This window comes from Balaenoptera physalus, assembly GCF_965194825.1.
Source record: "Balaenoptera physalus genome assembly, chromosome: 2".
Taxonomy (NCBI): Eukaryota; Metazoa; Chordata; class Mammalia; order Artiodactyla; family Balaenopteridae; genus Balaenoptera; species Balaenoptera physalus.
The window spans coordinates 55,491,203-55,519,201 of record NC_138883.1 but is presented as its reverse complement, the minus strand read 5'-3'; the positions used below and the strand labels follow the sequence as shown (position 1 = coordinate 55,519,201).

At 33.5% G+C, this 27,999-nt stretch overlaps 1 long non-coding RNA gene across 2 annotated transcripts in view; it reads right to left on the bottom strand.

Annotated features, from left to right (window-relative positions):
• LOC309656122 overlaps window positions 1-27,999 on the bottom strand; it is an 870,723-nt gene that overhangs the window by 185,850 nt on the left and 656,874 nt on the right. Inside the window, exon 2 of one of the 2 annotated variants that reach the window (XR_014261150.1) lies at window positions 558-589. This is a non-coding gene — a long non-coding RNA (uncharacterized lncRNA). Of the gene's footprint in view, window positions 1-557; window positions 590-27,999 lie in introns of those variants that run through there. The other variant, XR_014261149.1, reaches the window with a different exon arrangement.

The window sequence follows — 27,999 nt, the reverse complement described above, 5'->3', positions numbered from 1 at the left end:
GGAACCCAAACAAGGACTGAAAAGAAATGTTGCCTCAGTTCTGGGTCCAAACCACACCCGTTCTTGGATAAGTCATGAATATTCCTCTCTTCACTCAATTTCCTCCCTTTTACCTCCACCTTCCTATATATATGGTGTTTCAGCCCTAATCAGATTGAGACATTGATATTTGAACTAAGTTCCAACTTCTCCACTCTTTGGCCATTGAATAAAGCTTGTGCTGTTCCAGTCTCAGCATCGGTTTTGTTATTTTTTGGCTGTGCTTATCTGAATTGGTCTCCTGGACCTCAGTGCAGGTCCAGGAGACCAATTCAGTCACAATTCTAGAGCCAGAGGTATTTTCTAGCTTTCATCATTCACTACAATGAGATTTATTAACATAATACAATTATCTATGAGCGATTTTCAACATATATTGACCATATATGTGTTATATTATGCTAAACACTGAATAAGTATTCTTATTTGTCACATTAATCTTTTAAGACATCTACTACTATTATTCTCATTTTCCAAATGAGGAAGGTGAAAATTAAAAAAATAAAGTACAGGCATACCTTGGAGATATTGTGGATTTGGTTCCAGACCACTGCAATAAAATGGATATCACAATAAAGTGAGTCACACAACGTTTTTGGTTTCCCAGTGCATCTAAAAGTTATGTTTACACTGTGCATCTAAACGTTATGTTTACACTATACTGTAGTGTATTAAGTGTATAATGGCATTATGTCTAAAAAAATGTACATACCTTAATTTAAAAATCCTTTATTGCTAAGAAAATGCTATCATCTGAACCTTCAGCAAGTCATAATTTTTTGCAATAGTAACATCTAAGATCACAGATCACAGATGATCATAGCAAACATAATAATAATGAAGAAGTTTGAAATATTTCGAGAATTACCAAAATGTGTCACAGAGAGCATTTCCAAATGTTGTTGGAAAAATTGTGCTGATAGACTTGCTCGATGCAAGGTTGCACAAACCTTCATTTTGAAAAAAACACTGTATCTCCAAAGTGCAATTAAGTAAAGTGCAATGAAACAAGGTATTCCTGGTAACTCACCCAAGGTAAAACAGCTAATAAATAGTACTGCAGGACCTAAGCCTGTCTGATTCAAAGGTGTGTCCTTAACTACTAAGCAAGAGTGATCATATCACACTGGATTCCCAGTGTTCCACTTTAGAAACTTCAAATCAGGTATTTCCAAAATTAGCTTATATTAATGCATCTCATGTTATTCCCATAGTCATTCACGTGTATTTATGGTTTATATCTGTCTTCCTCTACCAGACTAAAAACCTTTTCAAGGTGGGAAGTACATGTTACTTGTATTTTTACTAACCTCCTTCTTCTATTCTCCCTTGGGCTTAGTATTATTTTTATTGGAGGAAGACATGTTCTTCTACCCTTCTAAGTTCTTTGGCTGGTCTAAGAATTAAATTGACATGAGCCAGATTAACAAGAGAAAATTAAACAAAAGTTTAATACCATGTATACATGGGAGAGACCCAAGAAAACTGAGTAACTTACCAAAATGGCCAGTCCTCACTTTAAATACCATCTTCAGTTAAAGACAAAAGAGGATATTGGGGGTAGTGGTTTCAGTCTTCAAACAGGAGGAAGGCAATTCACAGGGAGATGGGAAAGCAAATGTTTGATAAACAAAGGTTTGCTAGGCCTTGCAAAGACAGTGGGACCCAGAGAGTTTTCCCCACCTCACCTATATTACCAGATAATTTCTAGTGATAGATCTATCCTGAATCAGGACCTTTATCTAAATTCTTTTAGGCAGTTAAGGGGGAGATAACAAGAAAAACTTCTTGAGTCTTCTGTTTCTTAAAATAATCAGCTTAAAATTAATCCTCATGCCAAATAGACACATTTGGAGGTGGCAAATTTTGCTCCCCTATACTCTAACAGTGGACAAGTCATTATACATTTTCCCAAACCCATAGAATGTATAAGACCAACAGTGAATCCTAATGTAAATTACAGACTTTGGGTGATTATCATGTGACAATGTAGGTTCACTGACTGTATCAAATGTACGACTCTGGTGTGGGTTGTTGACAGTAGGGGAGACTGTGCATACAGTCAAGGGGCAAGGAAAAATGGGAAATTTCTATACCTTCCGCTCAATTTTGCTATGAATCTAAAACTGCTTTAAAAATAAAAACCAGTAAAAAAAAATTGTACTATTTTTTTGTCTTTCTTTGCTTCTTTCCTTTTCTTACAGTAGTCTTTTTTGTTGTTTAATTTTTTTTTTCATTTCCATTCATGCCTCTGCCACAGGAATTCTCACTGTCTAATCTTATCATGTCATATCTCTTGCCCCAAGATTGATGACTACTTTTAGGTTAAAACCTTTTTCCTGATTAATATTACTTTGAAATCTATGGTTACTTGGCAAACTAGTAACAATTGTAAGTCAGAACACTTAAAAATATAAAAGTATCTAGGTTATAAAATTGCATTTCAAGCTTAAAAACTTAGCTTGTGTACAAAATAGTAAAGACGAAAGCACTATGGATTTCTTCTTAATAGAGAGGTCATTAGTAAGGAGAACTATGAACTTCCTCCACGCATTTTCTTAGCAAGTCATATTTTAGAGCCATTAACCCTCTCAAAAATATCATAGAAGCTCTTGCCCTTTCTCCTGTGCCTACTGCCAGAGAAAGCAGGTGGGTTTCCCTGGCGGGTGAGATGGAGACAGGCTGCTATCTGTCAGTCAGTGTTGTTCTTCTGAACAAATACTGACCAAGCTCACTTGGTCTCCCTTGGGCTCTCTCCTCCTTCCCAGTGGTGTGTGAGGGAAACCTGGGCCCTCCATGCCTCTCACCAAGTATGGGTCTCAAGGTTCACTGGGTGGGGGGAGAAAGAGAATTCTGATCCAAGCTGCATTTTAATGTTTAGCTGTCATGAAACCTTTATTTTTATTCTAGTTTCCTGTGTCAGTTCTCAGTTGGTTCATAGCTTAGAGAGAAGAAAATGCCTAGTTAGCATGCCCTAAATCTCCTACAACATCAAGGACATGTTTTTGCTTTCTTTTAAAGTTAACATAGAGTTATAGAGTATAGAAACATATTTCTATATGTGCCACTGATAACAAAAGGTTGCAGGTCATCTCTAAGGGAAAAGAGAAGGAAAAAAGTCTCATTTCCAAATTTATATATTATATATAGGTCTTGCATATATTTTAACTCTCACTGTTTTCTTCAACCTTCCTGCCCTGTTTCCTCCAAAAGAGGCTTTTACCTCCAAAGCCATTACTCATACTCTAAAATTTTATCACATATTTAACGGGAAGGAAGAGCTAGTCAACGTGATGCAAGCTTGGCCAGAAGTAGATAAGTTTTACTGAAGAGAATTTGGAGAGGAAGCACAAAAATTAATAAATGAACAAAATAATAAAAAGAGGAGGATTCTGAAGAAGCTGCTTGCTGCATATGCAATAACTTTTTTTTCTCTGAATTTCTTCCTAAAACTAGTGAGCAGTACAAAATGTAGAAATGCTATAAAGGTAACATCTTTATTGTCATATTGTCATCTTTAAATAAATGAGAGTAAAACAGCAGTTGGATCTGTATCATATTGGAAAGTAAATATATATATACTATATACGTATTTGACCAAATTTTTCATAGCCCCTTACATAAGCATGGGGTTTATGAATGAAACTATCACAAGTACTCTCTGAAATAAGGTATGCTCATGACAAGTGGTAATTTAACCTGAGGAATAAAGTGTCTGGTCTTCCTGGATACTTAACTGAACCAAAATAATTTGTGGAGGGTGGCTTATTATTATAGCAAATGAGATGGAAGGAAGCGAGTGAAGCAGAGTTCAAGACAGCAGGAAATAAAAGGCATAAAGAACTATTGAGCCAGAAAGGGGAATTGAAACAGACCTGATGTAGCACTAATCATTAGTGAGTGAAGTAATGAACTAAGAAAGAGTTGGGGTTTTAGTTATGGCCCACCAAATGGAAATGAGGAATTTCCAGATGTTCCATATGTTCTGTAACTCAAATGTTTTATGCCTTCAGGTCAGAATTTTCAAACAGATAACAGATGTAGAACAGACTCAAAATTTCATGCACACGCCATGATGATTAGCTTTCAAAATCTCAGGGTTTGCATGCAAACTCCTCATATAAGAAGTAGGGTTTAAAATAAAGCCTGTCAGACTTCAGGCAGAATTCCAGTTGAGAAAAAGAGTTCCAGGTTAATAGTAGCTTTCTTTTTACATATCAATTCAAATGGTACAAAACAGCATTAGGGATTTTAACATGACAGCACTAATTCAAGAGCTATGGAGTTCAAAAGAACATTTCTTGCTAAATGGCTTTTTTGCTTAAAAAAAAAAAAGATAATTTAAATTGAAGATGTTGATATGGAGAGATTAATTCTGTATACAACTGAACATAAAGTCCAACACATCAAAATATCAATGTTATCTTAAGGTAAAGGAAACAGAAAATTTCTCTACAATGACAAATTCTCACTATTTTTAAACTGCCAAAACAAAAGGAATTATTAAATTTTCAAAAGCAAAATTGAAGTCACCACATGAACACTTGTAAGATCCTATGTGGTACCCCAGTATAATTTAGACAAAAACGCGTCCCCACTGGGCTTAAAATCAAGTAAAGGAGATAACATTTGCACCCAAATAAATGATCAAAAATCTTAGAGTGGCTAGAGACCCACAGATGTACTAAGTAAATATGAAGATGTTGAGAGTAGAATATTTATCAGATAGGAGGGATAAAGGAAGATGATATTCTGACTGAGCCATAGAAGAATATGTGACAGAATGCCATGCAGTATTTCAGAGCACAAGTTTGAGTCCCAGCTCTCTCTCAGCTCACCATGTGACATGGACCAAGTCACTCAAACTCTCGAAGCCTCAATTCCTGAATTTGTAAAATTGGAATATAAATGTCCCCTGTCATAGGTTTCTTGCAGGTATAAAAAGGGATAATACATTTAAAATGCTTTCCTAGTACAGAGTACACAGCACAGGGGAAACTCTTCTTTCCCTTTCTACAAGTTACTGCTTTGAATAAAATATAGGAACATTTAGTGCTATTTCTGCCCTCTCAGAGAAGGATTAGGAGAAAGGCTTTTACCAGTTCTCCACTTATCAATACTCTTCTCTATGAGATTAGCATTGATAGATAATCTTGAAATAAATATAATCCATCCTGTGTGACCCAGATTTCTCACTCTCTCTTTCTTTCCTTCTCTCTTGCTTTCAGCTGATGGCCAGCAAGAAAAGCAGATTCTGCTTTCTCACACCTGCTTCTGGTATGTCCAGGTCCTTACAGGCCCAGTCTATTACTTTGTGGTGTGTAAGGCAGAGTGTGGTCCTGCCCACTGGCTGCCTGGCTAAGTGTCAGCTTTGCAGATCCAGGTCCCTAGATTTGGGGTGGGAGAAGCATTAGGAAGGCACCTTTTGACTTTCGGCTGGAATATTATTATCTAAACCAGCTTTATCCTGTATTTTCCATATGTTTTTTGTTTAGTTTTCTATTGGTCTAGAAGCTAATGAAGAAGAGGGTTATGATTAATTGTATACTCAATAATCCAAATTATTAGGTGATACCTTGGGGAAAGTGTGACTAGTCACATGGGCATAAGCTCACAAAACATAGAATCTAAAATGTAAAGAGCAAGACATCTACATACATGTCAAAGAATGGCTCTTTGTAGTGGAACATGGAGGAAACTCTAGGTTTAGGTGCCTGGCTCTTTTTTCCTTGGAAGGACAAAATATGATGATTTCCATCCCACTTCAGTTTGTTTAAAACATGTAAAATTGAAATGTCCAAGCTCCTTTTTTGTATAATTCACTAAATTTTTTGAAATATCTATTTACTTACATATATATTATGAGAAGGTTTATCTTTGTACAGACAGCTTTGAAGAATGCAAAATAACAAAGGAAGAGTTACCACAACCTTTGCTACAAAGAGAGACTTTCCTACACATTGCTAGGTGCTCATTTCAGTTAATTGCACTGTTAAAAAATAGTGTGGAAGCCACCTCCACTACCTGTACAAAGAGCACTAAAATACATCCCTATGCTGTGCCCCCCAAGCTCACTTATGGAATGTTCTGCTCCTCCACTGAAGTACTGAGTGCTTGTATCTGAGGCAAAAGAGCCCCATATCTCTACTTCTGCATATCATACTCTTTTGTCTTCACTTGTCCACAGCTGAGAGGGAATGCCTCCTGAAATTTTGTGCCTTAGGTGCCTCACTTTCCTCACCCCCTTCCTGGCCCTGCTTAGTCAGTTTGCCAAAAAACCTGTTAGGCATAAAATAAACCACTTGTTTTAGTTTTATTGATATTTTCATTGCCCTTGGCTCTCTGGGGTGAAACCTTTCCAAATCAAACTTAATCTTCAGGTAGAACCTGCGTGTTAACACCTTATCAAGGTCAGGGTCAGCAGAAATATTCTAGACAAAGAGAACTATCAAATAGGGATAGATTTTCTTACCCACTACTTTTAATTCGCTCCTTAATGATTTGAAACTATAGACTGTATATATATACCCCAGGTACTGAGAGTAGAAAAGTAAATGTTCTTAAAGCTACATGATATGTGAATTGGGGCGTTAGGAATGGCCTTGACAGTTGAATCTGGCTTAAGGTCAAATACTCTAAAATCCTATCAATTTTTAATACATTTTCTCTAACATCCAATCAACTCTCTCTGATTTAATGATTCTGTCAGAAAATATTCCTTAATCTAGATATACTTTTTTAATGTGCTTTCTTGTAGAGTTCACTCTCCTTTTATTAAAATTAGACAATCAAGTAGCATTTGAAACATTTCTGTGTTCACGATGGACATTAATGGAACCTATGTGGGTAGAATCATTTCCAGATAAAAGAGTTATATCCACGATCTTTGGCAAAGAATTCTGGCATAGAATTGCCCTTTTTTCCATGTGTTGTGATGAACGCAAACTAAATTTATGAAAAAGACTCTAGAAATGCACTTGAGTCATTCCTTGTTCTTGTTCCTTGTACCCGTTGTGATTAAGTTCCATAATTTTCCTCAACTATTTAACTACAATCTGCTAAAGTTAATATCAAAGCATATGTGACTGATTTAATCAGCAACAAATAATACTGGGACTTTAGGATCATGACAGATGAAATAATCTTTTTTTTATCAAAAAACCCACCTTTATCAAAAGTGCAGCTATGAAAAAAATACTATTTGTGGAGAATTTTCTATAGAAATAAATATAAATTTCCCTTGCTGTTCTGAATTTTACTTTTAGATCAAATAAAAAATTTTCTTAGAAATCTATTGTATTCTGTATCCTCAAAAAATTTACATTTGCTGAAAATTACTCTTTGGTATTACCCATCAGTTTGAAGACTGCCATGAGAAACCATGGTATCAAAGTCTTTTTGTATTTATTATAGGAATATTATCAAGGATGTACCAACTATTATACCTGTTTTTCTTTGTATAAAGACTGTGCGAAAATCCTCACCTCCCACAAACATTCATATAACAGGTCTCAGTGTCAGAGATATCTGTTTCTTTTCATTTTGGGATGCTGACATTGTAAAGTAAACTTGTTTCTTTATCTTGTCTGAGAAAAATCTTGGTGAGCAAATTCATATTTTACTGCTACGAGTTTAAATTGTATAAACAACCAACATATCTACTGGTCAAATTTTGGCCAATTAGAAATCTCAATGTTTTTTCTAATTAATTTTACTAACAGAATTAATTCATTTAATGTGATTGGATTTTTAAACTATGGAAGCAAACACTATTAGCACTTTGGAGATCATAATTCAAGTCCAATCTTATAACTGAGGAAACTGAAAAACAAAGAAGTTTTAAACTTTTCCAAGGTTAGAGAATTGGTTAGAAGAACTTAGAATAGATCCCAATGTTTACTTTTAGACCAGCATTTTCTTCACTACCCTACACTATTTCTAAGTAGAACGTATTTTCCACTTATACTCTCAGAAATGACTTAGAATTTGAATTTCACAAGTTTCAAATCTTAAAAAAAGTGTCATTATCACATTTAAACTTTTGAAAATACTTAAATACTTATCAATTTCTGGAGGAATATTAAGCTAGGAGACATTAAAATTTTACCCCAAAGGATACTGTATATAATTTATTAGAAAAATCAAGTTTAGAATATTCTGAATATGACATTTTTTATCCTCCAATTTCTTATGGTTTTCTTCTTAAAATTTAAACTTTGTATCAAATGCACTTTTCAAAGCAACAACAACAAAAAGATGTCAATCATGTTTACAGTTGATATAACACAGACAAAGAAAAAAAGGGTCTGAGACAAATCTTGACTTAAAATCCACAGGAAAAAGATCTTGCATAATCCTCCCCACATCTTGCCACCATCGTATAGAAAATATTTTCCTCCTACATCAATTTGTTAAATTGGTAGAAAGCAATGGCAAATTTTTCATTCTGCCAGTTAAATTTGCATAGTTAAATTCACTATTAATTTCATTTACTCTCAACTACCCACCTTCCAAAAATTATCTGCTGTTTCACCTAGTCGTGTTCTTTCTGCCACAGCCACATGGGTCTAATATTTATAGTTCTCAAAAAAAGCAAGAAACTTTTTCTCTAGTTATGAATCTGTCACCAACTTACTGTATGGCTTTGGCTGAGTTTCTTAACAACCCCAGGTCTTTGTGTCTTCATTTATAAAATGAGAGAAGTAAATTAAATGATCTATGATCCACTTTTGCTTCAATAATCTATGAAAAAAACTGCAATTTCTCAACTTTCAGAATAAAGTGTTTTATCCTACCATTTCTACTTACACATTCTTCAAAGCTTCATTTCCTCTAAGAAACTTGGATGCTAACTTTTTCTTGATCTTTCCAGAAGTTGAAGTAGTGTGTCAACCATGTCATCACTTCCACATGGCTGATGGTGGCTGTAAAATGCCACATTTTATTTTATTTTTCTTAACTTTTTATTTTATATTGGAGTACAGTTGATTAACAATGTTGTGTTAGTTTCAGGCGTACAACAAAGTGATTCAGTTATACATATACATGTATCTATTCTTTTTCAAATTCTTTTCCCGACTAGGTTGTTACATTGCTGTATTTAAAATGGATAACAAACAAGGACCTACTGTATAGCACAGAGAACTCTGCTCAATATTCTGTAAATGCCACATTTTAATTCCAATTTCAGAGCACTTAAATTAGGGTGGAGGCGGGGGAAATGTGACTTACTTAGAACCAAAGAAATAGGATATCACTTCCTACTGACAAAATAAACCACTTCTCCGTTCTCCTGCGGTATATGTTTATTACTTCATTATATCATCCATTTCAGGTAATCTCGCAAATAAAATTCTGTTTTTTCAACTCTTAGTGAGCTTTTAATGAGCTTCCAAAAAATGGATTATGTCCTTTTCATATTTTTTTTCAATTTACCAAATAACTTAATGATTCTTCTCCTATGTGGGTCCTTAAAATAAATTTATGAGATTAAATTAAACCTTTTTAATGTATTTTCATCTTATCTATTTATCTATAATTATAGACTTAAACTTCAGGGCTAAAGAAAATTATTTAAAATGTCTATAAACAACATCTGATCCTCTTCATTACACAAAGCTAGAGTTCATACAGCACGAGAGTTGTGAAAACCAATATATGGCACTGTTAAAAATTGTCAATAATATGAAAGGACTGACAAAATAAGGACAAGGTTGATATTACCATTTTTTCTTTTCTTTTTGATAACACCTAAAAGTATAATTTATATTTCCAAGTTATTAACTATTTTAATAAAATATATTTTAATAATTTCACAGTAGGTGAATCTGTGAATGGATCAACATTTATTTAACAAGTTTCCTGTTACTGAGCATAAAGACAATTCCCAATATGACACTGTTGAAATGACAGAATAATTAATAGTCTTGTAAACTTTTGTCTATATTTATGATAGTTTCATTAAGATCAATTTCTTGAATGAAATTTCTGAGTCAAGTTTCATAAATACTTCTATGAATATTGACCCAAATGGTCAAATAGTCCTTTAGAAATGTTACACCTATGAGTAACAATAAACCTACAAGAGGGCCTGTTTCTCAAAACCATATTAACATTATACATTTTTAAAACTTTAATGTGCGGAAAGCTCATTATTAGTTTTATTGTTCTTTGGTTGAACATGTTTTCATATTTTTCTTGAATATTTCTCATTTTCTTTTGTCAGGCTTTGTTAATCTGCTTATTTTTCTACTGAAGTATTTTTTTTCTTTATAAAATAACACTAATTTTTACATATGATAATTATACATGTGATTAACAGTCATATGCTATAAATGTTTTCATAAGTTTATCTTGCTTTTACTACTTTATTTTGCTTATAGAAATATTTATAGATATTATACACACATATATGCATATACAATCCAATCTATTTATTTTTGCAGTATCTCTTCTGATTTTTACAATGTGTTTGGTAGAGTAATTCACTACAAAATTACATAAACATTTACTTGCAATATCTTCCCATTTTAAGTCGTTCTTTCTTATTCTTTAGTATTTAATCTTCAGAGATTCGATTTCCTTTTAAATTTTTTGGTAGGGAGTATAACTTTTTAAGGTGATCAGTCAGCTATCTTCACGTGATTTGTTAGCTGACTAATGATTTTATTGTCGTGTTTTTTTATTTGAATAATATATATCAATTCTCTACATTTTACTCCTTCCTATCATTTTAGTTTTACCTGTTTTGCTAGCCTCTACTTTGAATTTATATTCAACCTAATCTCAAAGCCTGTTTCTTAATAAGTGCACTTCATCCATTTATATTTATTGTCATAACTGATGTGGCTTCTCTTATTTTTCACATCAATTTACATTATTTACTTTTTATTTTTGTTTCTATTACTTTATTTTTGGTCTTTGATTTATGGACTTTTTCTAAACTAATTTTTGTTTACTATAAGTAGATCCTTTTAAGTTTTAAGAAATAATTGTGCTTAAACCTATATTTTTCTTGTTATCAACATTAAAATTTATGTTATCTATTGGTTCCTTCTTTTTAAGGTGACAGTGTTGGTATATTTTTAATTTCCTCCTTTTTTCCACTTTTAATATCCCCTTTACTGTATAAAAGTGAGGATTATAAAATCAGCCCCTTGTAATTTAGTTTGTTGCCAATATTCTGCATAAATATTAATAATTTGTACATTTCATTTTTTTTTTTTTTTACAATCTTTCACTCCAAGTACCTGATGTGGTTGTCCTCCAAGTGTTACTTCCAGTGTCACAGTGAAGAGCCCTTCCTCACAGTGGCAGCTCTCCATTTGAGCAGTCACCACTAAGTATTAAAGCAAACTACAGGGAGAAGTAAGCATCTCTATCATCTGGGTCTGTTTATATTTGTACTATCAGCTCTAATCATTATGTTGCTGGAGCAAATGTCACCGGTTTTCTTTATAATAGTTATGACATGTGAATATGGATCCCTAAGAATTCAAATGCAAGTGAAGGGGACTGATTATGGTTATCACATGGGGCTGAGTGTGTGGAAGGGAGTCATCGGAAAGAAATACTGAGCTGCTTTGAACACATCCAGCTCTTTGACCTAAATCAAGAATGCCTTGAGGCCATCTAAAATCAGGTGAAGCAGAACAAGGAGGACAATGAGAACAATCAGAGGTGCAGAAGGTTTTTAAAATAAGCCAAGGTGCCTTATGGTTTGATTACTGCTGAGTTCTCTCTTGGCTAATATTGCTGCCAGAGCCTATGCTGCCTGCAACGTGTTTGCATTTATCCATGGGGGCTGGGAGTGGCTCGCAAAAAAAAAAAAAAATTGTTTTTAATTTGATCAACTATAATCTTCAGAAACCTCATTTTTCACTAGTAGAATGAAGACTTAGACATACTCTTCACATATTGATGTCTATAATTAGGACATTGTGTGTTATTAAAGTAGCAAATGACTATTTCACACAAATGAATTACAAATAGAAATAAAATTCCTGAAAATAATAACATATGAGAAAAACATTTGAGTAAAACAAAACAATCATAAATTTAGGAAATCTAGCTCAAGTTAGAAGTTGGGTTGGCAAAGAAGCAGCTACAGCACTCCCAGGACCACCACCTACCCCTTTGAAGATCAGTCTGAAGAGAGCTATCCTACCTAAGTAGACAATATTTCAAGGTGCTCTGTGAGGTGGATATTGTTTCACATTGCTATTCACATGGACGTCCAATACAGAGTCCATGATTAGCTGAAAATGTCATCAGAGAGGCACAGTACTCGAGAACCAATACATTGGAGCCCAACGTATGTTACAAATGTTCAGCTGTTCTCAATTATGACCTTTCTCTTTAATTTCAAGACTCACAGAATAATTCCACACTCAGAAGAGCAAAATGGTATTACAGTGGGAAGGGAACTTGCCTTGGATCTAGAGGAAAATAAAGCTGTATGTCATTGGAGAGTACATGCAGGCGTTTACTGTTTCCCAGTGTTATCCATGAAGTAGATTAAACTCTAAACTCTATCAAGACTTATTGTTCAAGTCGTCAGAATTCCACTCATACAGGATGTTAGATGTAAGGACCAGTTTCCTAAACAATAAAAATATAAATTTGGACAAGTTTCCTATGCCAATCCTATTTTGGGGGTAGGCATGGGGAGTAATTAGCAAACAAAACCGTTTTCCACTATATTCTCTTCCCTAGGCTATTTTGCTGTTTTGTGAAAATCATTGTGGTTAGATTTTATGAGGATGGATTAAAATTGGAAAAATATTAAAGAACAGCTGATGTAAGGTCAATATGAAAGGATATTACATTCTTTTAACAAAGAGAAGAGTAATACTATCACTTCAATTTGAACTTATTTGTATTTTTTGTTAAATTTGTTGTGAAGAAATGTGATATATTAAATTAGATGCTACAGTTTCACACACACATGCCCACACACATCTCTCTCTCTCTCCTATATATATATGGTGGGGGGAGATAATGTTCTCTGACTATAGTAAGAAAAATAAATGTGAATTTTCCAATTGTTCATATCATTTTTTACTTGATTTGACTATACATAGTAGATTTGTGTGCTAGATATTACATAAATATTAACAACAGGGATCAAAAATTAAAAGTGCCTATATTTCCTAGCAAGGTACCATAGCCTTTGGGTATTTGAAATTTTTCAATGACAAAGACAAAAACTTTACATGGATTTTATAAGAAATCTTCTGAGAATGTCATTATGTTTCGCATTGTGCAGGTGACGTTATCTGGTTATAAAATATTAAGAAAATTCTGACATGGCTGCTGGCAGATGGGTACTGTGTATACACCCCCATTGGATCACATACATGGTAAAAGAGAGGAGGAGTGCTACTTGTTTCACTCTTTTCCATCTCTAGAAATGCTTTGTACTCTTTTTTCTTCTCTTCCCCTTTATTGATTAGATCCAGTGCCTCAACTCCAGGTGTAACTTCACTCCATTATTTTTATTCCTCCCACTTCAGTACTTACATTTGAGATAGTCTTTGGTAATATATACTCTAAAGTTCTGGATTTTATTTTTTTAACTGAATATTTTTAAAAAGTTAATTTTACTGGACTTAGGTCATTTCTATACAGAGGTTTATATAGTGTGATTTAATTTACCTAATAGTATCAAAAATTCAGAGAATAGTTTGGGAATAAGACAAGCAAAATTTAAGACTAAAAGATAAGGTAGTATCTGCAAAACACCTTCAGAAAGTGCAAATATCATGGGAATTCAATGGAAGAAATTACCATTTCTTCTTGATATGTTAAAGATTCTTTGGCGAAAGGTATATTAGAGATAGGTCTAGAAGCTGACAGAAGGATATAGGGAAGATTTCTTTTAGACAGATATTGGCATGAGTAAAAATTTTTGTTGGAAAGTTTGGGGATGTTATGGGGGAGAGTTAAATTTAGATATAATGTTTTGCAGAATATTGGAAAATCTGGCATAAGCTTTGAAATGTAATTTTGGACCATTTTATCTTGGACTTTAAACGTCATGGTAGGAAATGTCCACTATTTGTAGGCAGCATTAGTAAGCAGTGAGTATTCACTAAAAGTATGCTATGAGCTGAGTGATACCATACAAGCAGCATTGTAGGAAAATGACTCATGCAACTGTTTATCAAGCAGGACTGAAGGGAGGAATAAATGGAAGAAAGTTCAGTTAAGAAGCTCTTTCAAGTTTTTTAACCTTTAAAATTCAGATGGCCTTTCTGTGGAAAATAACAGCCTTAGAGCATTGTTGTAAGAATTAAAAAATATGAGGAAAGTAAAAGTGAAAAGTGGCAATAGAATAAATAGTAGCTCTTGCTATTATTATAAATTATATTTAGGAAAGTTTTATAGAATTGGAAGAGATAGTTTCTTTAATAAATCTGGAATAATAATATTATCTGAGGGTTTTTAAAGGGTGCAATGAAATAACATTTGTTAAAGAGCTTTGTAAGCAATGGAGTTCTACAAAAGTATAACATGATATAATAATTATTTAATTTATAATCTTCAAGAAGGTGTGAAAGAAAGAAAAGTGTTGCTATAGGAAAAACATTTTTACTGGATGGGAGCAGCAGGGAAAGGGGAAGAATTTGGAGTGGGGAAACAGAGCTTGAAATGATGTTGTTTTATTACTGTTGAAATATCTAGCAGATAGATATAAAGAGATTCTGGAGCCAGAAAGATCAGGATGATTAGGGAATGAGAATAGAGCATCATTTGAAGTTTTGGCGATGGCCAGGTGTGACTGAGGATGGAGTACATGGAATAAAAACTAAAAGCCAAAACTTTAAAGATTTTCTGTACTTGGGGAGGGAATTATGAAGAGGAGTCAGAGAAGTGCTTAGAGAGATGGAAGGAATGCTAAAATTAAGTAATCCCTTCACACATCTGTTCAATTAATATTATGTACATACAAGCACCATCGCCATATACTCATTGCACACTATACCTCAGGGACACAGCAAACACAGAGTTCACCATCAAGTGGAAGAGACAAACATGCAAACAATTACTCCCTTCTGATTAATGCACCATAATGGAGGAATGCAAGCAACGAAATGCTCAGATCTGCACGATTTACCAGCAGATCAATGGGCGGGGCACTTAGGGCTGGGGGAGCACGTAGAGATAGGGAGAGACTTGTGTGAGCTGAGGCAAGAGAAAGAGAGAGAGTGTGCACCATTTGGAGCAGCAATAATTTGGAAAGTCTGCATGACATCAAAAACGCAAGGGAAAGATTTTCAAAAAGGAGTAAGCAATGATAGTATCAGTTGAGAAAGTCCACCAGAATTGTTGTTCAGCAACAGTAATAAAAATACCTCTTTAGAAAGTGATTACTCTGTCAGGTATATTACTGCCACAGAATTATTGCATTCAATCCTTACAAAAATTTTGTGATATCACTAACATCCCCACTTAAAAATAAAAACACTGAGGCACAAAGAATTTAAATAAGCAGTCCAGCCTTAAGTATTGCTCACAATTAAGTGTCATAATTCAGATTCAAAACCAGTTCTATCTACCTCTGGAGGGCTTGAACTTTCCCAACCTCACTCTAGGAAAGAACAGTGCTAAAACAGGAGTAAACAAAGAAACTGTATTTAAAGAGTGAATGGACAGTGAGGAAGGATGCTTTAAAAAACATCTTTTAAATTGAATCTTTTCTAGTTAAAACCATCTGAATGAAATAAAGGCAAAAATTGCAAAAGTGAGCTGTCATAGAAAAACAGAAGCGAGAATGAAAAAATAAATAAATAAGTGTATGTATCCCTTAATATGTAAAAGGCACAGAGGGGTCTGTAATCTCCCAACACCGTGGCCAATAGTCCTACAAAAGAACTGTGAGAATCTTTGGAAAGCTCTGGGCTTCCGCCAGACCCCACAACATTTCTTAGTTACTGATAAACTCTGTGATAGAAGTTTCAGAGAAAACATATCCAAGGAGGATTACTCTCATTATTTTCTTCTGAAAACACCAGTGTCCAGGGAACTGGAAAGGATTCTCTGCAGCAATGTGTTCCCATGGGCTGCTGTGACCCTAGCAATAGTTGGCCTCCTGTGCTATGAAGCGTATGTTGCTCCTTTTTGTTTTACATCACTAGTGCTTGGTTTATTTAAATCAGATACCAGTATCCTATTATTTCTACTACATATGCAACATACTGAGAAGCAGTGTGGTATGATTCTCAACCTCATTTTAAAAATTTTACAGGAAATATTCCTTCAAATTACCATCCCACATGAAGCAGCCTTACAAATGTAAATGTGTGAGACATATTACATATGTCTGATTTCAAAAGAGCTAATATTTCTTACGTTCATGGGCTTTTCCATCAATAGAAAGCTAAACAATGAAAATCAGAGTGACCGTAAGCATGGCACCTACCCTGATTTCTATGTAATTAAAAAGTTGCTGCCAACAACAGCACTAACTCTTCAGGGAGTGTTTATAGAAGCCAACAAAAGCATGTCAACACTGAAAACAACAGAATGTAACATATGAGTTGCTTTGGAGTATGTGGCTGAAAATTTAATCTCCCCCCTCAAAAAAAAGGTGCAGAAATGTTTCAGAGGTAGCAATTAACCTGCCACTGAAGCTGGCATTGAATTGAATCCCCCCAACATATTCCTTTCCTTTAGATCCTTATCTAAAGGAACCTGTCTGTGAAGAATGCTCATTTTCTGCTGGGTAAGATACTGTGCAAGTGGAGAATTTCACAGTTTAACAGAAGGATTATATCACTTTCCTTCTTTGGAAAAAGTCCAGACTTCATCAGGGAGGTGCATCACATCGTTACACTGCAGAAAGCAACATATGGCATGATGCCTCTAAACAGCTAAAAATGGACTTTCTGCTAAAAAGCTTAGTTGTGAAATAAACAGTACGTGTTCAAGATGTGCAAAGTTTATCAGTTCAGAGTGTAAGAAATCTACAGACTGTGAACAAATAAAACAATATATAAGTATACATTTCTTACAAACATGTATAATAGAAATGCAATATGCAATTTATCATGTGACAGAAGCCATCACATTCTTTCATTGGTAAAGGGTATTAGAGTTAAGATGGTTTATAAGTGATCAATAAGATTGCCAAAGTTCAGGAGTTAAGTAATCAGATACTAGTTTTTAAGGGGTTTGTTGAAACCATAAACCAAACTCCACTTTAAAAAGATAAAATAAAACCAAACCCAACACACAAATTTTCACTGAGACAACAAATGCATCATTAACTGAAATAGTTATTCATACAACATTATCTTCATGAACTGTATTAACTTCTCTGGACAGATATTATTAAAATCTGGTAATCAGTTAGAGACAGCAACATATACACTCATAAGATTGATGAATTCAATAAAAAGGGCACGTTTCTGTTCTTGTCTTTTGCTCAGATCTCTGCTGCTGGAAATGCTGTCTATTGTTCCACAGTGTACCTAGAGCCAGAGTGTGATTTGGTGGCCAAATGGCCGATGCTGTTGTTCTAAATCAGATGCAGAAAGAATATGTTCTAGAGTAGCATGAAATGGATAGCAGTACTTTGCCACATAACCATGGAATTTCTACCTTTCTCTTTAAAGATATTCAGGATGATAAAGTCTGAATTGTGTGGCATTTCCAAATATTAAGGAAAGAAATTTGTGCATATGTCCCTTTTTTTCATGATGGAAAATACTTAGCAATAAATTTCATAAGGTTAGGTGATGTTTCCACCTAAGGGCTATGGTGAAATACACTAATTTCCCACTGGACAGCCTCATGTAAATCAAAGAAGTTAGAACACTCCCTCATATGATATACAAAATAAATTCAAAATAGTTTAAAGACCTAAATATAAGACATGACACCTTAAAACTCCTAGAAGAGAACATAGGCAAAACATTTTCTGACATAAATCATAGCAATATTTTGTTAGATCATTCTCCTTAGACAAAGGAAATAAAAGCAAAACTAAACAAATGGGACCTAATCAAACTTAAAAGCTTTCATACAGAAAAGCAAACCATGAAGAAAATGAAAAGACCACATACGGAATGGGAGAAAATATTTGCAAATGATGTGACCGACAAGGGGTTAATTTCCAAAATATACACACAGCTCATACAACTCAATATCAAAAAAAACGGCCCAATCAAAAAATGGGCAGAAGACCTAAATAGATGTTTCTCCAAAGAAGGCATATAGATGGCCAACAGGTATATGAAAAGATGCTCAATATCGCTAATTATTAGAGAAATGCAAATCAAAACTATGATGAGGTATCACCTTACACAGGTCAGAATGGTCATCATCAAAAAGTCCACAAATAATGAATGCTAGAGAGGGTGTGGAGAAAAGGGAACCCTCCTACATTTTTGGTGGGAATGTAAATTGGTGCAGCTACCATGGAAAGCAGTATGGAGGTTCCTTAAAAAATTAAAAATACAGTTACCATAATCCAGAAATCTCACTTCTAGGCATACAGAAAAGATGAAAACTCTAATTTGCAAAGATACATGCACCCCAATGTTCATAACAGCACTATTTACAATAGTCAAGGTATGGAAGCAATGAAAGTGCCCATCAACAGATGATTGGATTAAGATGATGTAATATATGTATAGGATGGAATATTACTCAGCCATATAAAGCAATGAAATATTGCCACTTGCAGCAACATGGATGGACCTAGAGATTATTATACTGAGTGAAGTAAGTCATACAGAGAAAGACAGATATTATTATATCTCTTATATGTGGAATCTAAAAAAATAATACAAATTAACTTATTTACAAAACAGAAATAGACTCACAGACATAGAACACAAACTTATGGTTACCAAAGGGTAAAGGGGGAGGGATAAATTAGGAGTTTGGGATTAACACATACATAATACTATTTATAAAATAGATAAACAACAAAGATTTACTTTATCGTACAGGGAACTATATTCAATATCTTGTAATAACCTATAATGGAAAAGAATCTGAAATGTATGTGTGTGTGTCTATATATATATATACACACACAACTGAATCACGTTGTTGTACACCTGAAACTAACACAATATTGTAAATCAACAATACTTCAATAAAACAAATAAATAAATCCTCTCACAAATGATAAAAAAAGAAATATACTAATTTCCCAAGAAACAAAACCAAGTTAGTAATGTCCTATATTGGTACCTTCACTTCATTTCATGTGATCTTCTGTAGTATAATGTAATGATTGTTTGGGGTATGAATACTTCCACTTCCTTACCTTTCTTCCTGTTTGTTACAGTTAAAAATATGAGCATTAATTTTCTGTAGATATGACTGATGACACAATCTCTAAATCTGAATGGAAATACTTAGTAGAATAATCTGAATACACTTGGATTTCCTTGGACTTTGCATCTCATAGCCTATCACATCATATACATTGCTAAACTTAATGCCAAACAGATAGCTAAATAATCCACTGAAAATAAGTGATGATGCAAATATAAGCAGTACATTCTTAATTTGTAGGAAATTCCATAATATCTGAATTATTCTGATTAATAATTTTAGTAGCATTTTACTTTTGGACCCCCTTCAGAAAAGTCTTCACTTTCCATATACAGAGGAACCTGTGAGGTATCTCTTGTAAATCTGAAAGCCTGTCTCTCAGACTAGTTTCTAGAAATTCCTCATGTCACTGGTAAGAAAAGAGATATATAAAAAAATTAAAATAGCATCCCATGATATTTCCTCACACTAGGTACAAAATTCCTTACAAAAATACACACACACACCGGCAATTCTATGTATGTACCCAGAGTACTTACCCAAGTACACTATGCATCTAATCTTGAGTTGTAACAGCTTTGTTTTTCTCCTGTATAATACGGAAAAACTTCTAGATAACACAGTATAATAGCATAGATATTCAAATTCTACTAGAAATCTACATTTACTCCATGATGGCATTTTAATGAACCAGAAAAAATTAAACCAAAGAAAATTTGCTTTTGTCCATATTCAGACTACTGACTTTTCTGTATATTGTTTTAAAATCATACAAGTGTGTGTTATCCTGTGATAATATTTCCAATATAGGGTAGCATAATCTCACACACACACACACACACACAAAGAGTTTATTAGCCTAATAGTGGACTTTAGTTTAATTTATAATTATGCAATTTGTCAAAGATTAACACTCCTAGCAGCTTTTCTTCACCTTTTTTGTTTTAGTGCTCTTTGATTGTATTTATGAATGTGACCTTATATCCTGTACTAGCAGTAGAAAGTAAGATAAGTTAGATGCTAAAACACACACACAATAGCAGATGGTACTGTTTAAAGATTAATAAGTGATCTCACTATAGCAGTCCACTGCCTACAGCCTAAAAATATCTTTCCTGTGGTACTTTCCAGGCAGTCCTTGAGGGACCAATAAAACAAGAGCACTAGACAGATCTGAACTTATCTATCACAGTTCTGATTGTGTTTTGTGCACTATATGTTTCTTCTTAAAAGCATCTAATTCACTGCTTGTTCACAGCATTCACTACTTGAAGTGAAGGACACGAGGAGAAGTAAATACCACTTTTACAAGACTTATTATAGAGCGAATTCATTTCATTCTCCCTTTTTATCTATCAAAACCGCAAACGAGGTACTGACCCAGATATTCAGTTTTCACATGTCTTAATTTTTTGCCAGATATAGAAACTGCACATTTCTAACTGTGTTCCTCCTCCTACCTCTCTGTCAGTCCGCACTGTACCAGGACACTCAGGGACCTCATCTCAAGGCTTCCAAGGCATCAGTACCAGAGGGACTTCAGTTTGGTTCCTGAGGGCACATACCCTCTTTGCAGCAGGAATCTCGGAAAGGAAGGAGTCAGTGTAAAGAATTTAGAATTCTGCCTGTAGCCTACATGCTTCCCCCTCCATACTAGAAATTGCATAATTAGAAACATTTCCACGATGTTTGACCCTCCCCTCCACCTCTGATCTCCAGATATCTTCTTGAATATCACCAGAGAAGCCTCTTGTGACAGAAAATGGCTACAGAATCTGTCCTGTTTTTACCTAACATTAGCATGAATAATTCATATTATGCAGCTTAGTATTTTACAATTGCTTGACTAGTTAAAATTTATAATAATAGTACTGACTTGAATAGACTTCCATTTGCAAAACTAAGTATCAGATACATAATAATAAACACTACAAACATGAGAAAGTGTCTCTAGGTACTTATTTCTTTATTCATGCAGAGATGTTGAAAAACACAGTCAGGGCTCATTATCTTTAGCCTGAAGAAAAGGCATGTGAAAAGACCAGATGAATAGAGACAGCTAAAAATTAGAGATGAACCAGATAATTCAAACTGAACAATTTTCTTTGGAGGCTAAATGTTCTAATTTGTCTCTATGGAGGCATTAACCATATAGTTTCACATCACTCCTTTTGTGTGAGTGCTGACCATCTACAGAAGTACCAAGAAGAAAATGGCAATGTTCTCTTGTAAACCTCAACTACACTGAATTTCTAATTAACATGGTTATTTTCAATTAATTATTTACAGTTTCTTCAGCAATACAGCTAGCGAAATAATTCTTTATTTAATATTCTTTAAAATAATTGTGTTTGTTCTATTTTATGCAGAGCGATTTTGAGATTTCCAACACTGTTTTGTTTAGATCAAACAGGATCTTCTATCAAATAATTTTCATTTTACTGTTTCCAAGATAAGAGAACATCAGAGTCTAACTTAGTCTCCTAATAAATAACTACTGTTATAAAGATTATAATTTACCTTTAGAAATGCCTATTTGTAGCAATTACTAGTGACACACAGTCAAGATGTTAAATGACTGCATTACCTATCAATCAAAATCAGCCATGTTATGAATAAAGACACTCTATGAATAGATTGATGCAGAAATGATGAGTTTTGCCCTAACAAATATTTTTAAATCTACTTTTGTCACTTTGGAGCTATTGAAAAGAAAAAGTCATCCAATTTTCAGTTTAAGTTTTTGGCCCCATTGTAGGGATAAAAATAAAAAGAGAAAAAAATAATTTTTAATTCGATAGAACTGGAATGAACTTTTGGAATTGGCATTTTCATTCCTCTGAAAACATTGAGCCTTCTGAAGTACCTTCTACACACAGTATTGCGCTAATGAAGATATATAAGCTGTTGTGAGCAGCAGGAATCCTATTATTACTACTCCTATGAGAAGGAATGACATCTTAGTAGCTGATAACTCCCTACTGAGTCTTTCAAAGATGACCAAGCCTATTTCTTGACATGGCTTATCCTGGGGAACTGCAGCATCCTTGTAACCTCTGTTGTGAGACATATCAGACACCCTGCCAGGATTTATTAAATGAATGGTCCACTGTCTATTTTTTCTAATTCACATGGAAATGAGAGACACATTCCAATTTTTTCCCCTGAGTATATCAGAGGTTATGAAAGTTCTACATACAAATGCCATAGGAATAATGATAATACCCTTGCTGAAGGCATGTTATTGAGAACATTGTTCATTAAAACACTGAGAGTTACATGTGTGGATTCTAAAAAAATGATACAAATGAACTTATTTACAAGACAAAAATAGACTCACAGACATAGAAAACAAACTTATGGTTACCGAAGGGGATAACCAGGGTGGAGGAAGGGAGATAAATTAGGAGTTTGTGATTAATATATACACATTACTATGTATAAAATAGATAACCAACAAGGACTTACATAGCACAGGGAACTATATTCAATATCTTGCAATAATCTATAGTGGAAAAGAATCTGAAAATTTTTATTTATATATATATATATATATATATATATATATATATATATATATATATATATATATATATAACTGAATCACCTTGCTGTACACTTGAAACTAACACAACATTGTAAATTAACTATACTTCAATTTTAAAAATGGTTTAAAAAACAAAAAACACTGAGAGTTTTTTAATGAATTACCACATAACATATCCTTTCAGAATTTATGTCGGTGAAAAACCTTTGATTACACTGAGAACTTAATGTAAGGGACCATATCATCTGCTTTCACTTTGATTACTAGAAAGTACAGAACCCAAATAGAAGATAAACCATAGAAACCAACATGGCATATAGATTTTCTATATTATGTCCTTCCCATTGTTGTACTGCTTTTATAATCATGTATTTTTCCTGGTTGTGATTCTCTCTGTTTATTTTTATCATTATGTAATCAAATACATTATTTTCACAATCTGATTTTTAGAACTTAATTTGGAGAATAGAAAATATAAGGAGATATGATAACAGACTAAAATATCTGAAAGATTGTCAAGTAAAGAAAAAGCTAAAGATACCGTGCTGTACAACAGGGGCCAAGAGATTGAATTTTAAAAGGAGCATCTGTTAGATAAACATGAGTGAGAATTTTCGAATCATTCTCCTAGTCCCAAATGTAAGGGGTTTCCCTTAAAAGCTGCAGAAACCTCTACACCACACATGTTTAAGCAGTGGCTAAATAACCATCCATCTGGCATGTTGACAAAAGTTCCTGGACTGGAAGAAAGGTTAAACCAGAAGCTCTCAAAACTCTCTTCCACTCCATGATTCCGTAATTAAATATGCTATACTTAATGAGCCATTTGTTATCTCCACGGGGTGAATAACTTACGGCATGTGTCTCCATGCTATCTCCCTGCCAGGTCTAGAAACTAAATTAAATTTAATCTATCACCACCTGAAATTAGGAATGGGGGAAAGATATGTCACAACAACTTAAAAGAGTCTGGAGCCTTTGAATACTCACTGAAGAACTTCAGTTTTACTAATGGCAAAATTTCAGTCTATATCAAATCATTATCTTAAATATGAAGAATAAAAGCAAGAGATATATTGATATTTTACAAATCAAAATCTGAAAGAAGAAAGTTAATATATATTTTAATATTCTGAATATTAAAAAGTAGATTATATAATTGGTCATATCACAGATACATTTTAAAAGTACTCCTACAATGTAAAACATTTTAAAGATTTCTATGAAAGGGTACAAATATTTGTTTTGGGGGGGTTGAAAGTCCACTGTAAGCCAGTAAATTAAATTGAAATGGCATATTTAATACCTTCTCATATCTATCATTATATTTGTGCAATATAGGAAAAGTAAACAAATCCTGAAGTCACTAAATTATTCACTGAGGTAAATCATCTGAAGTGAATGAACTGTCACATTGCATATAAATACTTTAAGTGGACAAACAACTTTATAAGTAGATAGAATTTTTTTTGCTTCCTCTCGTATTTGATAGTCCCAGAAGGGTATTATTGCTTTGACATTTTTGTTAGGAATGAGTTGAAAGAGTAAAATTTTTTGCAGGTACATAACAACAAATTAACATAATCAGAGTATGTTTGTACATATGCCATTGCCTCATATTCAAGTCATTAAAAATTCTAAAATTATACGTGTATGAAAGTTTTAAAGTCTAACATGAACTTGACTCTAATCAAACTTGAAGCACAAATAAATCAAGAATGATTGTGAAAAAGTTTCTGAAAAGACATCTGTGCTAAAGTCAAATTGAAACGTGCAAATTGAAATATGTGACTGTGCCGTTATAGGACAGGAATGGCAGACACTTTTTTTTTTTTAATTTTACAAATAATGGTATCTGTTTCCTGGGGAAGCAGTTATGCCCAAACCCTAGAGGGATCTAAAGGACCCTGATCGCTATCAGGGTCATTAACTGGTATGAATTCCAGGATCCCTGATCTTTTAAGATCAATAGAGTCCTGCCTTGATCACTTAATCAAGAAAAAAAAGTATATGTAATGGAAATACAAAACTACAAAGAACATAGCCCTGGTCCTGCCTTTAAAAATGCTCATGTTACCTAAACTCGTGGCAAACAATGTCCAGTCAATACAAATTATAGGCCCCTCTTCAATTTGTTGTCTAAGCATAAAAGAGACTAGGTCTGAGTATAAATTGGGGGTCTCAGACCATGGCTAAAGTGCCCTACAGTTCAGAGAAGTAGATTGGGACCAGATAATAATGACATTTTTAAACAGCAAGACAATAGAGGTTTATAAGTAGATAACATAAAACTCAATTCATTAGAGATTTTCCTTCTAATTACAAAATATTTCTGAGGAAAAGGTAAGTAAAAAGCAACAGAAACTCATACCTATCAACCAGATTTAGTAAATGTTACCATCTTGCCATGTTTGCTTCAGATTTCCATTCTTTTTAAGAGAAAAATTTAAAAGATAAATACAAAAGCCACCACCCATCTCATTTTTACTACCATTTTACCATAAGGCAACCTCAACCTGAAATTGTTGTCTTTCATTCAAATCTATATACATATGTATGTATCCATTAACAACAGATAGTATGCTTATTTTAATTGTAACTTTATTATATTATGCAATGTGTATAATTCTATAACTTGCTTTTTCATTAAGCATTATTTAAGTTTTCTATGAAATTTAAACATCTTATTTATTTTAACTTATTCATAGTATTCAATTATATGACTGAACCACAACTTATTTCCCCATTGCCCTTTTACCTACATGTTGTTTGTATCTTTTATTATAATAAAAGTGCTATAAAAAATATTCTTTATAAATCTCCTTGTGAACATGAACCAGAATTCATATGTGATTGTGGGGGGGGGGGGTTCTGTCAAGAGACAATGGGAGAGAGAAATGGAGAGATATAGAGACAAAGAGAGTGAGACAGACAGACAGAGACTGTATATGGAGAAAAAGATTCTTGAAGTGAAATCACTGAGATGTATGTTTTTGCAAATATAGTTGCCAAATTGCTATCCAAAATAGTTATTCCAATTTAAACTCCTACCAACTCCATAAGAGAGTGTCCTATTTCCCGTCTTAGCAACACTTAGTATTATGAAATTTAAAAATTTACCAACTTAATAGGTATAAAATGGTATTTCATTTTTATTTTAATTTATAAGTAATTAGTAGTGATATTAGCTATCCTTTCATAATATAGCATGAGCCTTCCGTGCTTATTTTTCTTCTGTGGCTTGCAGGCTTGGTCATTGTCCAGTCATGAGGGTTCTTACAGTTTTCCTTTGTGATTTAATCTTTACAAATATTTTTCCTAGTCTGTGGCTTGTCTTTTAACTTTGCTCTTTAAGTCTTTAGTAAAAGAATTTTAATGTTAATGAACTCAATTACTCAATGAAATCTTTCCTATTTTATTTTGTGTTTTTATGTCTTACTTACAAAATTCTCTCCCTTACCTTGAAGGAAACAGATATATTAAGATTAGTCTTTGATAAGTTCCACTAAAAATGTAAAGTTTAGCTTTTCAAACTTAAGACTTTAAATATTTAGTATAAAGTAGAAATCTAATTTTATCCTTTTCCATACAGTCCCCATCCCTTCTCCATTTTCTGAATGGTCTGTTAATTTCCCAGTTATGGGTACTTTTGTTATACCAAGTTCTATATATTATGTTTGTTATTCTGTTCCATTATCTTACTCAACTATCCTGCACTATAAAATTCTTGATGTTTATTAAGGCTAGTGTCACCAAAAAAAAGAAAAAAGTAGAGAGTGGAAGCATAGATAAGTGGAAAAGGATACAGTGAATAAAACTAATAGTAGTCACAAAGATTAAAAACAAAAATTAAGATATAGTAATTTATTCAAGAAACTGATTTTAAAAAATTGATTTCCAGGGAGGGAAAAAATAATTATTCAGTATCTCTTTCATAGATTTTTGAATAGGTAACAATCAGAAAGAAAATAGGTCACTGACTTTGATCAACTGTATATTCAGCTTAAAAACTATAGATGATATATAGGTAGTTTGGGATTGACATGTACACATTTAATATGGATAACCAACAAGGATCTACTGTATAGTACAGGGAACTCTGCTCAATATTATGTAACAACCTAAATGGGAAACGAATTTGAAAAAGAATAGATACATGTATATGTATAACTGACTTACTTTGCTTTACACCTGAAACTAACACAACATGTTAATCAACTATGATCCAATATAAAATAAAAAGTTAAAAAAAAAAAGACACCAAAACCACACCCCTCTCTGAGGAAATATTTGTGTAAAGTTGTATTTATCAGAGGCTTTGAGAACTCTTTAAATGATTTCTTTCTTTTTATAATAATTGATCATTTTGTTCACCCAACAAAAATCATAAAGAAGAGTTTGACCTTCTTTATTGTTGCAGACATCTCAATGTGGTTTTGTCTAAGATCTGGCTGCAACATATCACACTACTGGTCATTCAGTTTGGTTTGGTTTACATGACTGTCTCCACAGCGTCATCTTATTCCATCCCATATAAACCCCTTCCAGCAGAGTACAAGGTTACAGTGTAAACATACACATGAAAGACAAACAGTGATTGTGGCAGTTGGATTTTAAAGGATAATGAGAGTTAAAATTAAGTTTAATTTTAGCTATTATTTTGTGTGACTAGACCCTACTGAAAATCACTGGAAATCAAGTTAAGTTTGGGATCGGTTCAATAGATATTTATTGAGCACACACCATGTGCCAGTCAGTGTTCCAAGTTAAACAGTGGACAACACTGAGAAATTCTGTCTGTCTTGTTCAGTCCATATTTTAATGAGGTATGACAGACAAAAACAGAATGAATGAGTGAATGAATGGTATCTCAGGAAGTCAAAAGCGCTACAGTGAGACTTCACCAGAGTAAGGAGATAAGAGTAATAGTAAATCAGGTGTTGTTTTACATAAAGAAGTAAGGAAAGTTCTTTCTAATAACGAGATATTTGAGTAAAGACCTGAAGGAAGTTAGGAGCTGAGCCATATGGATGTTCCCCTTATTTTCAGAGAAAGAAGAGATGGAGAGCATGACAAGTATAAGGAACAAGAATGTAGGTCAAGAAAAGTGGAAGATGGAA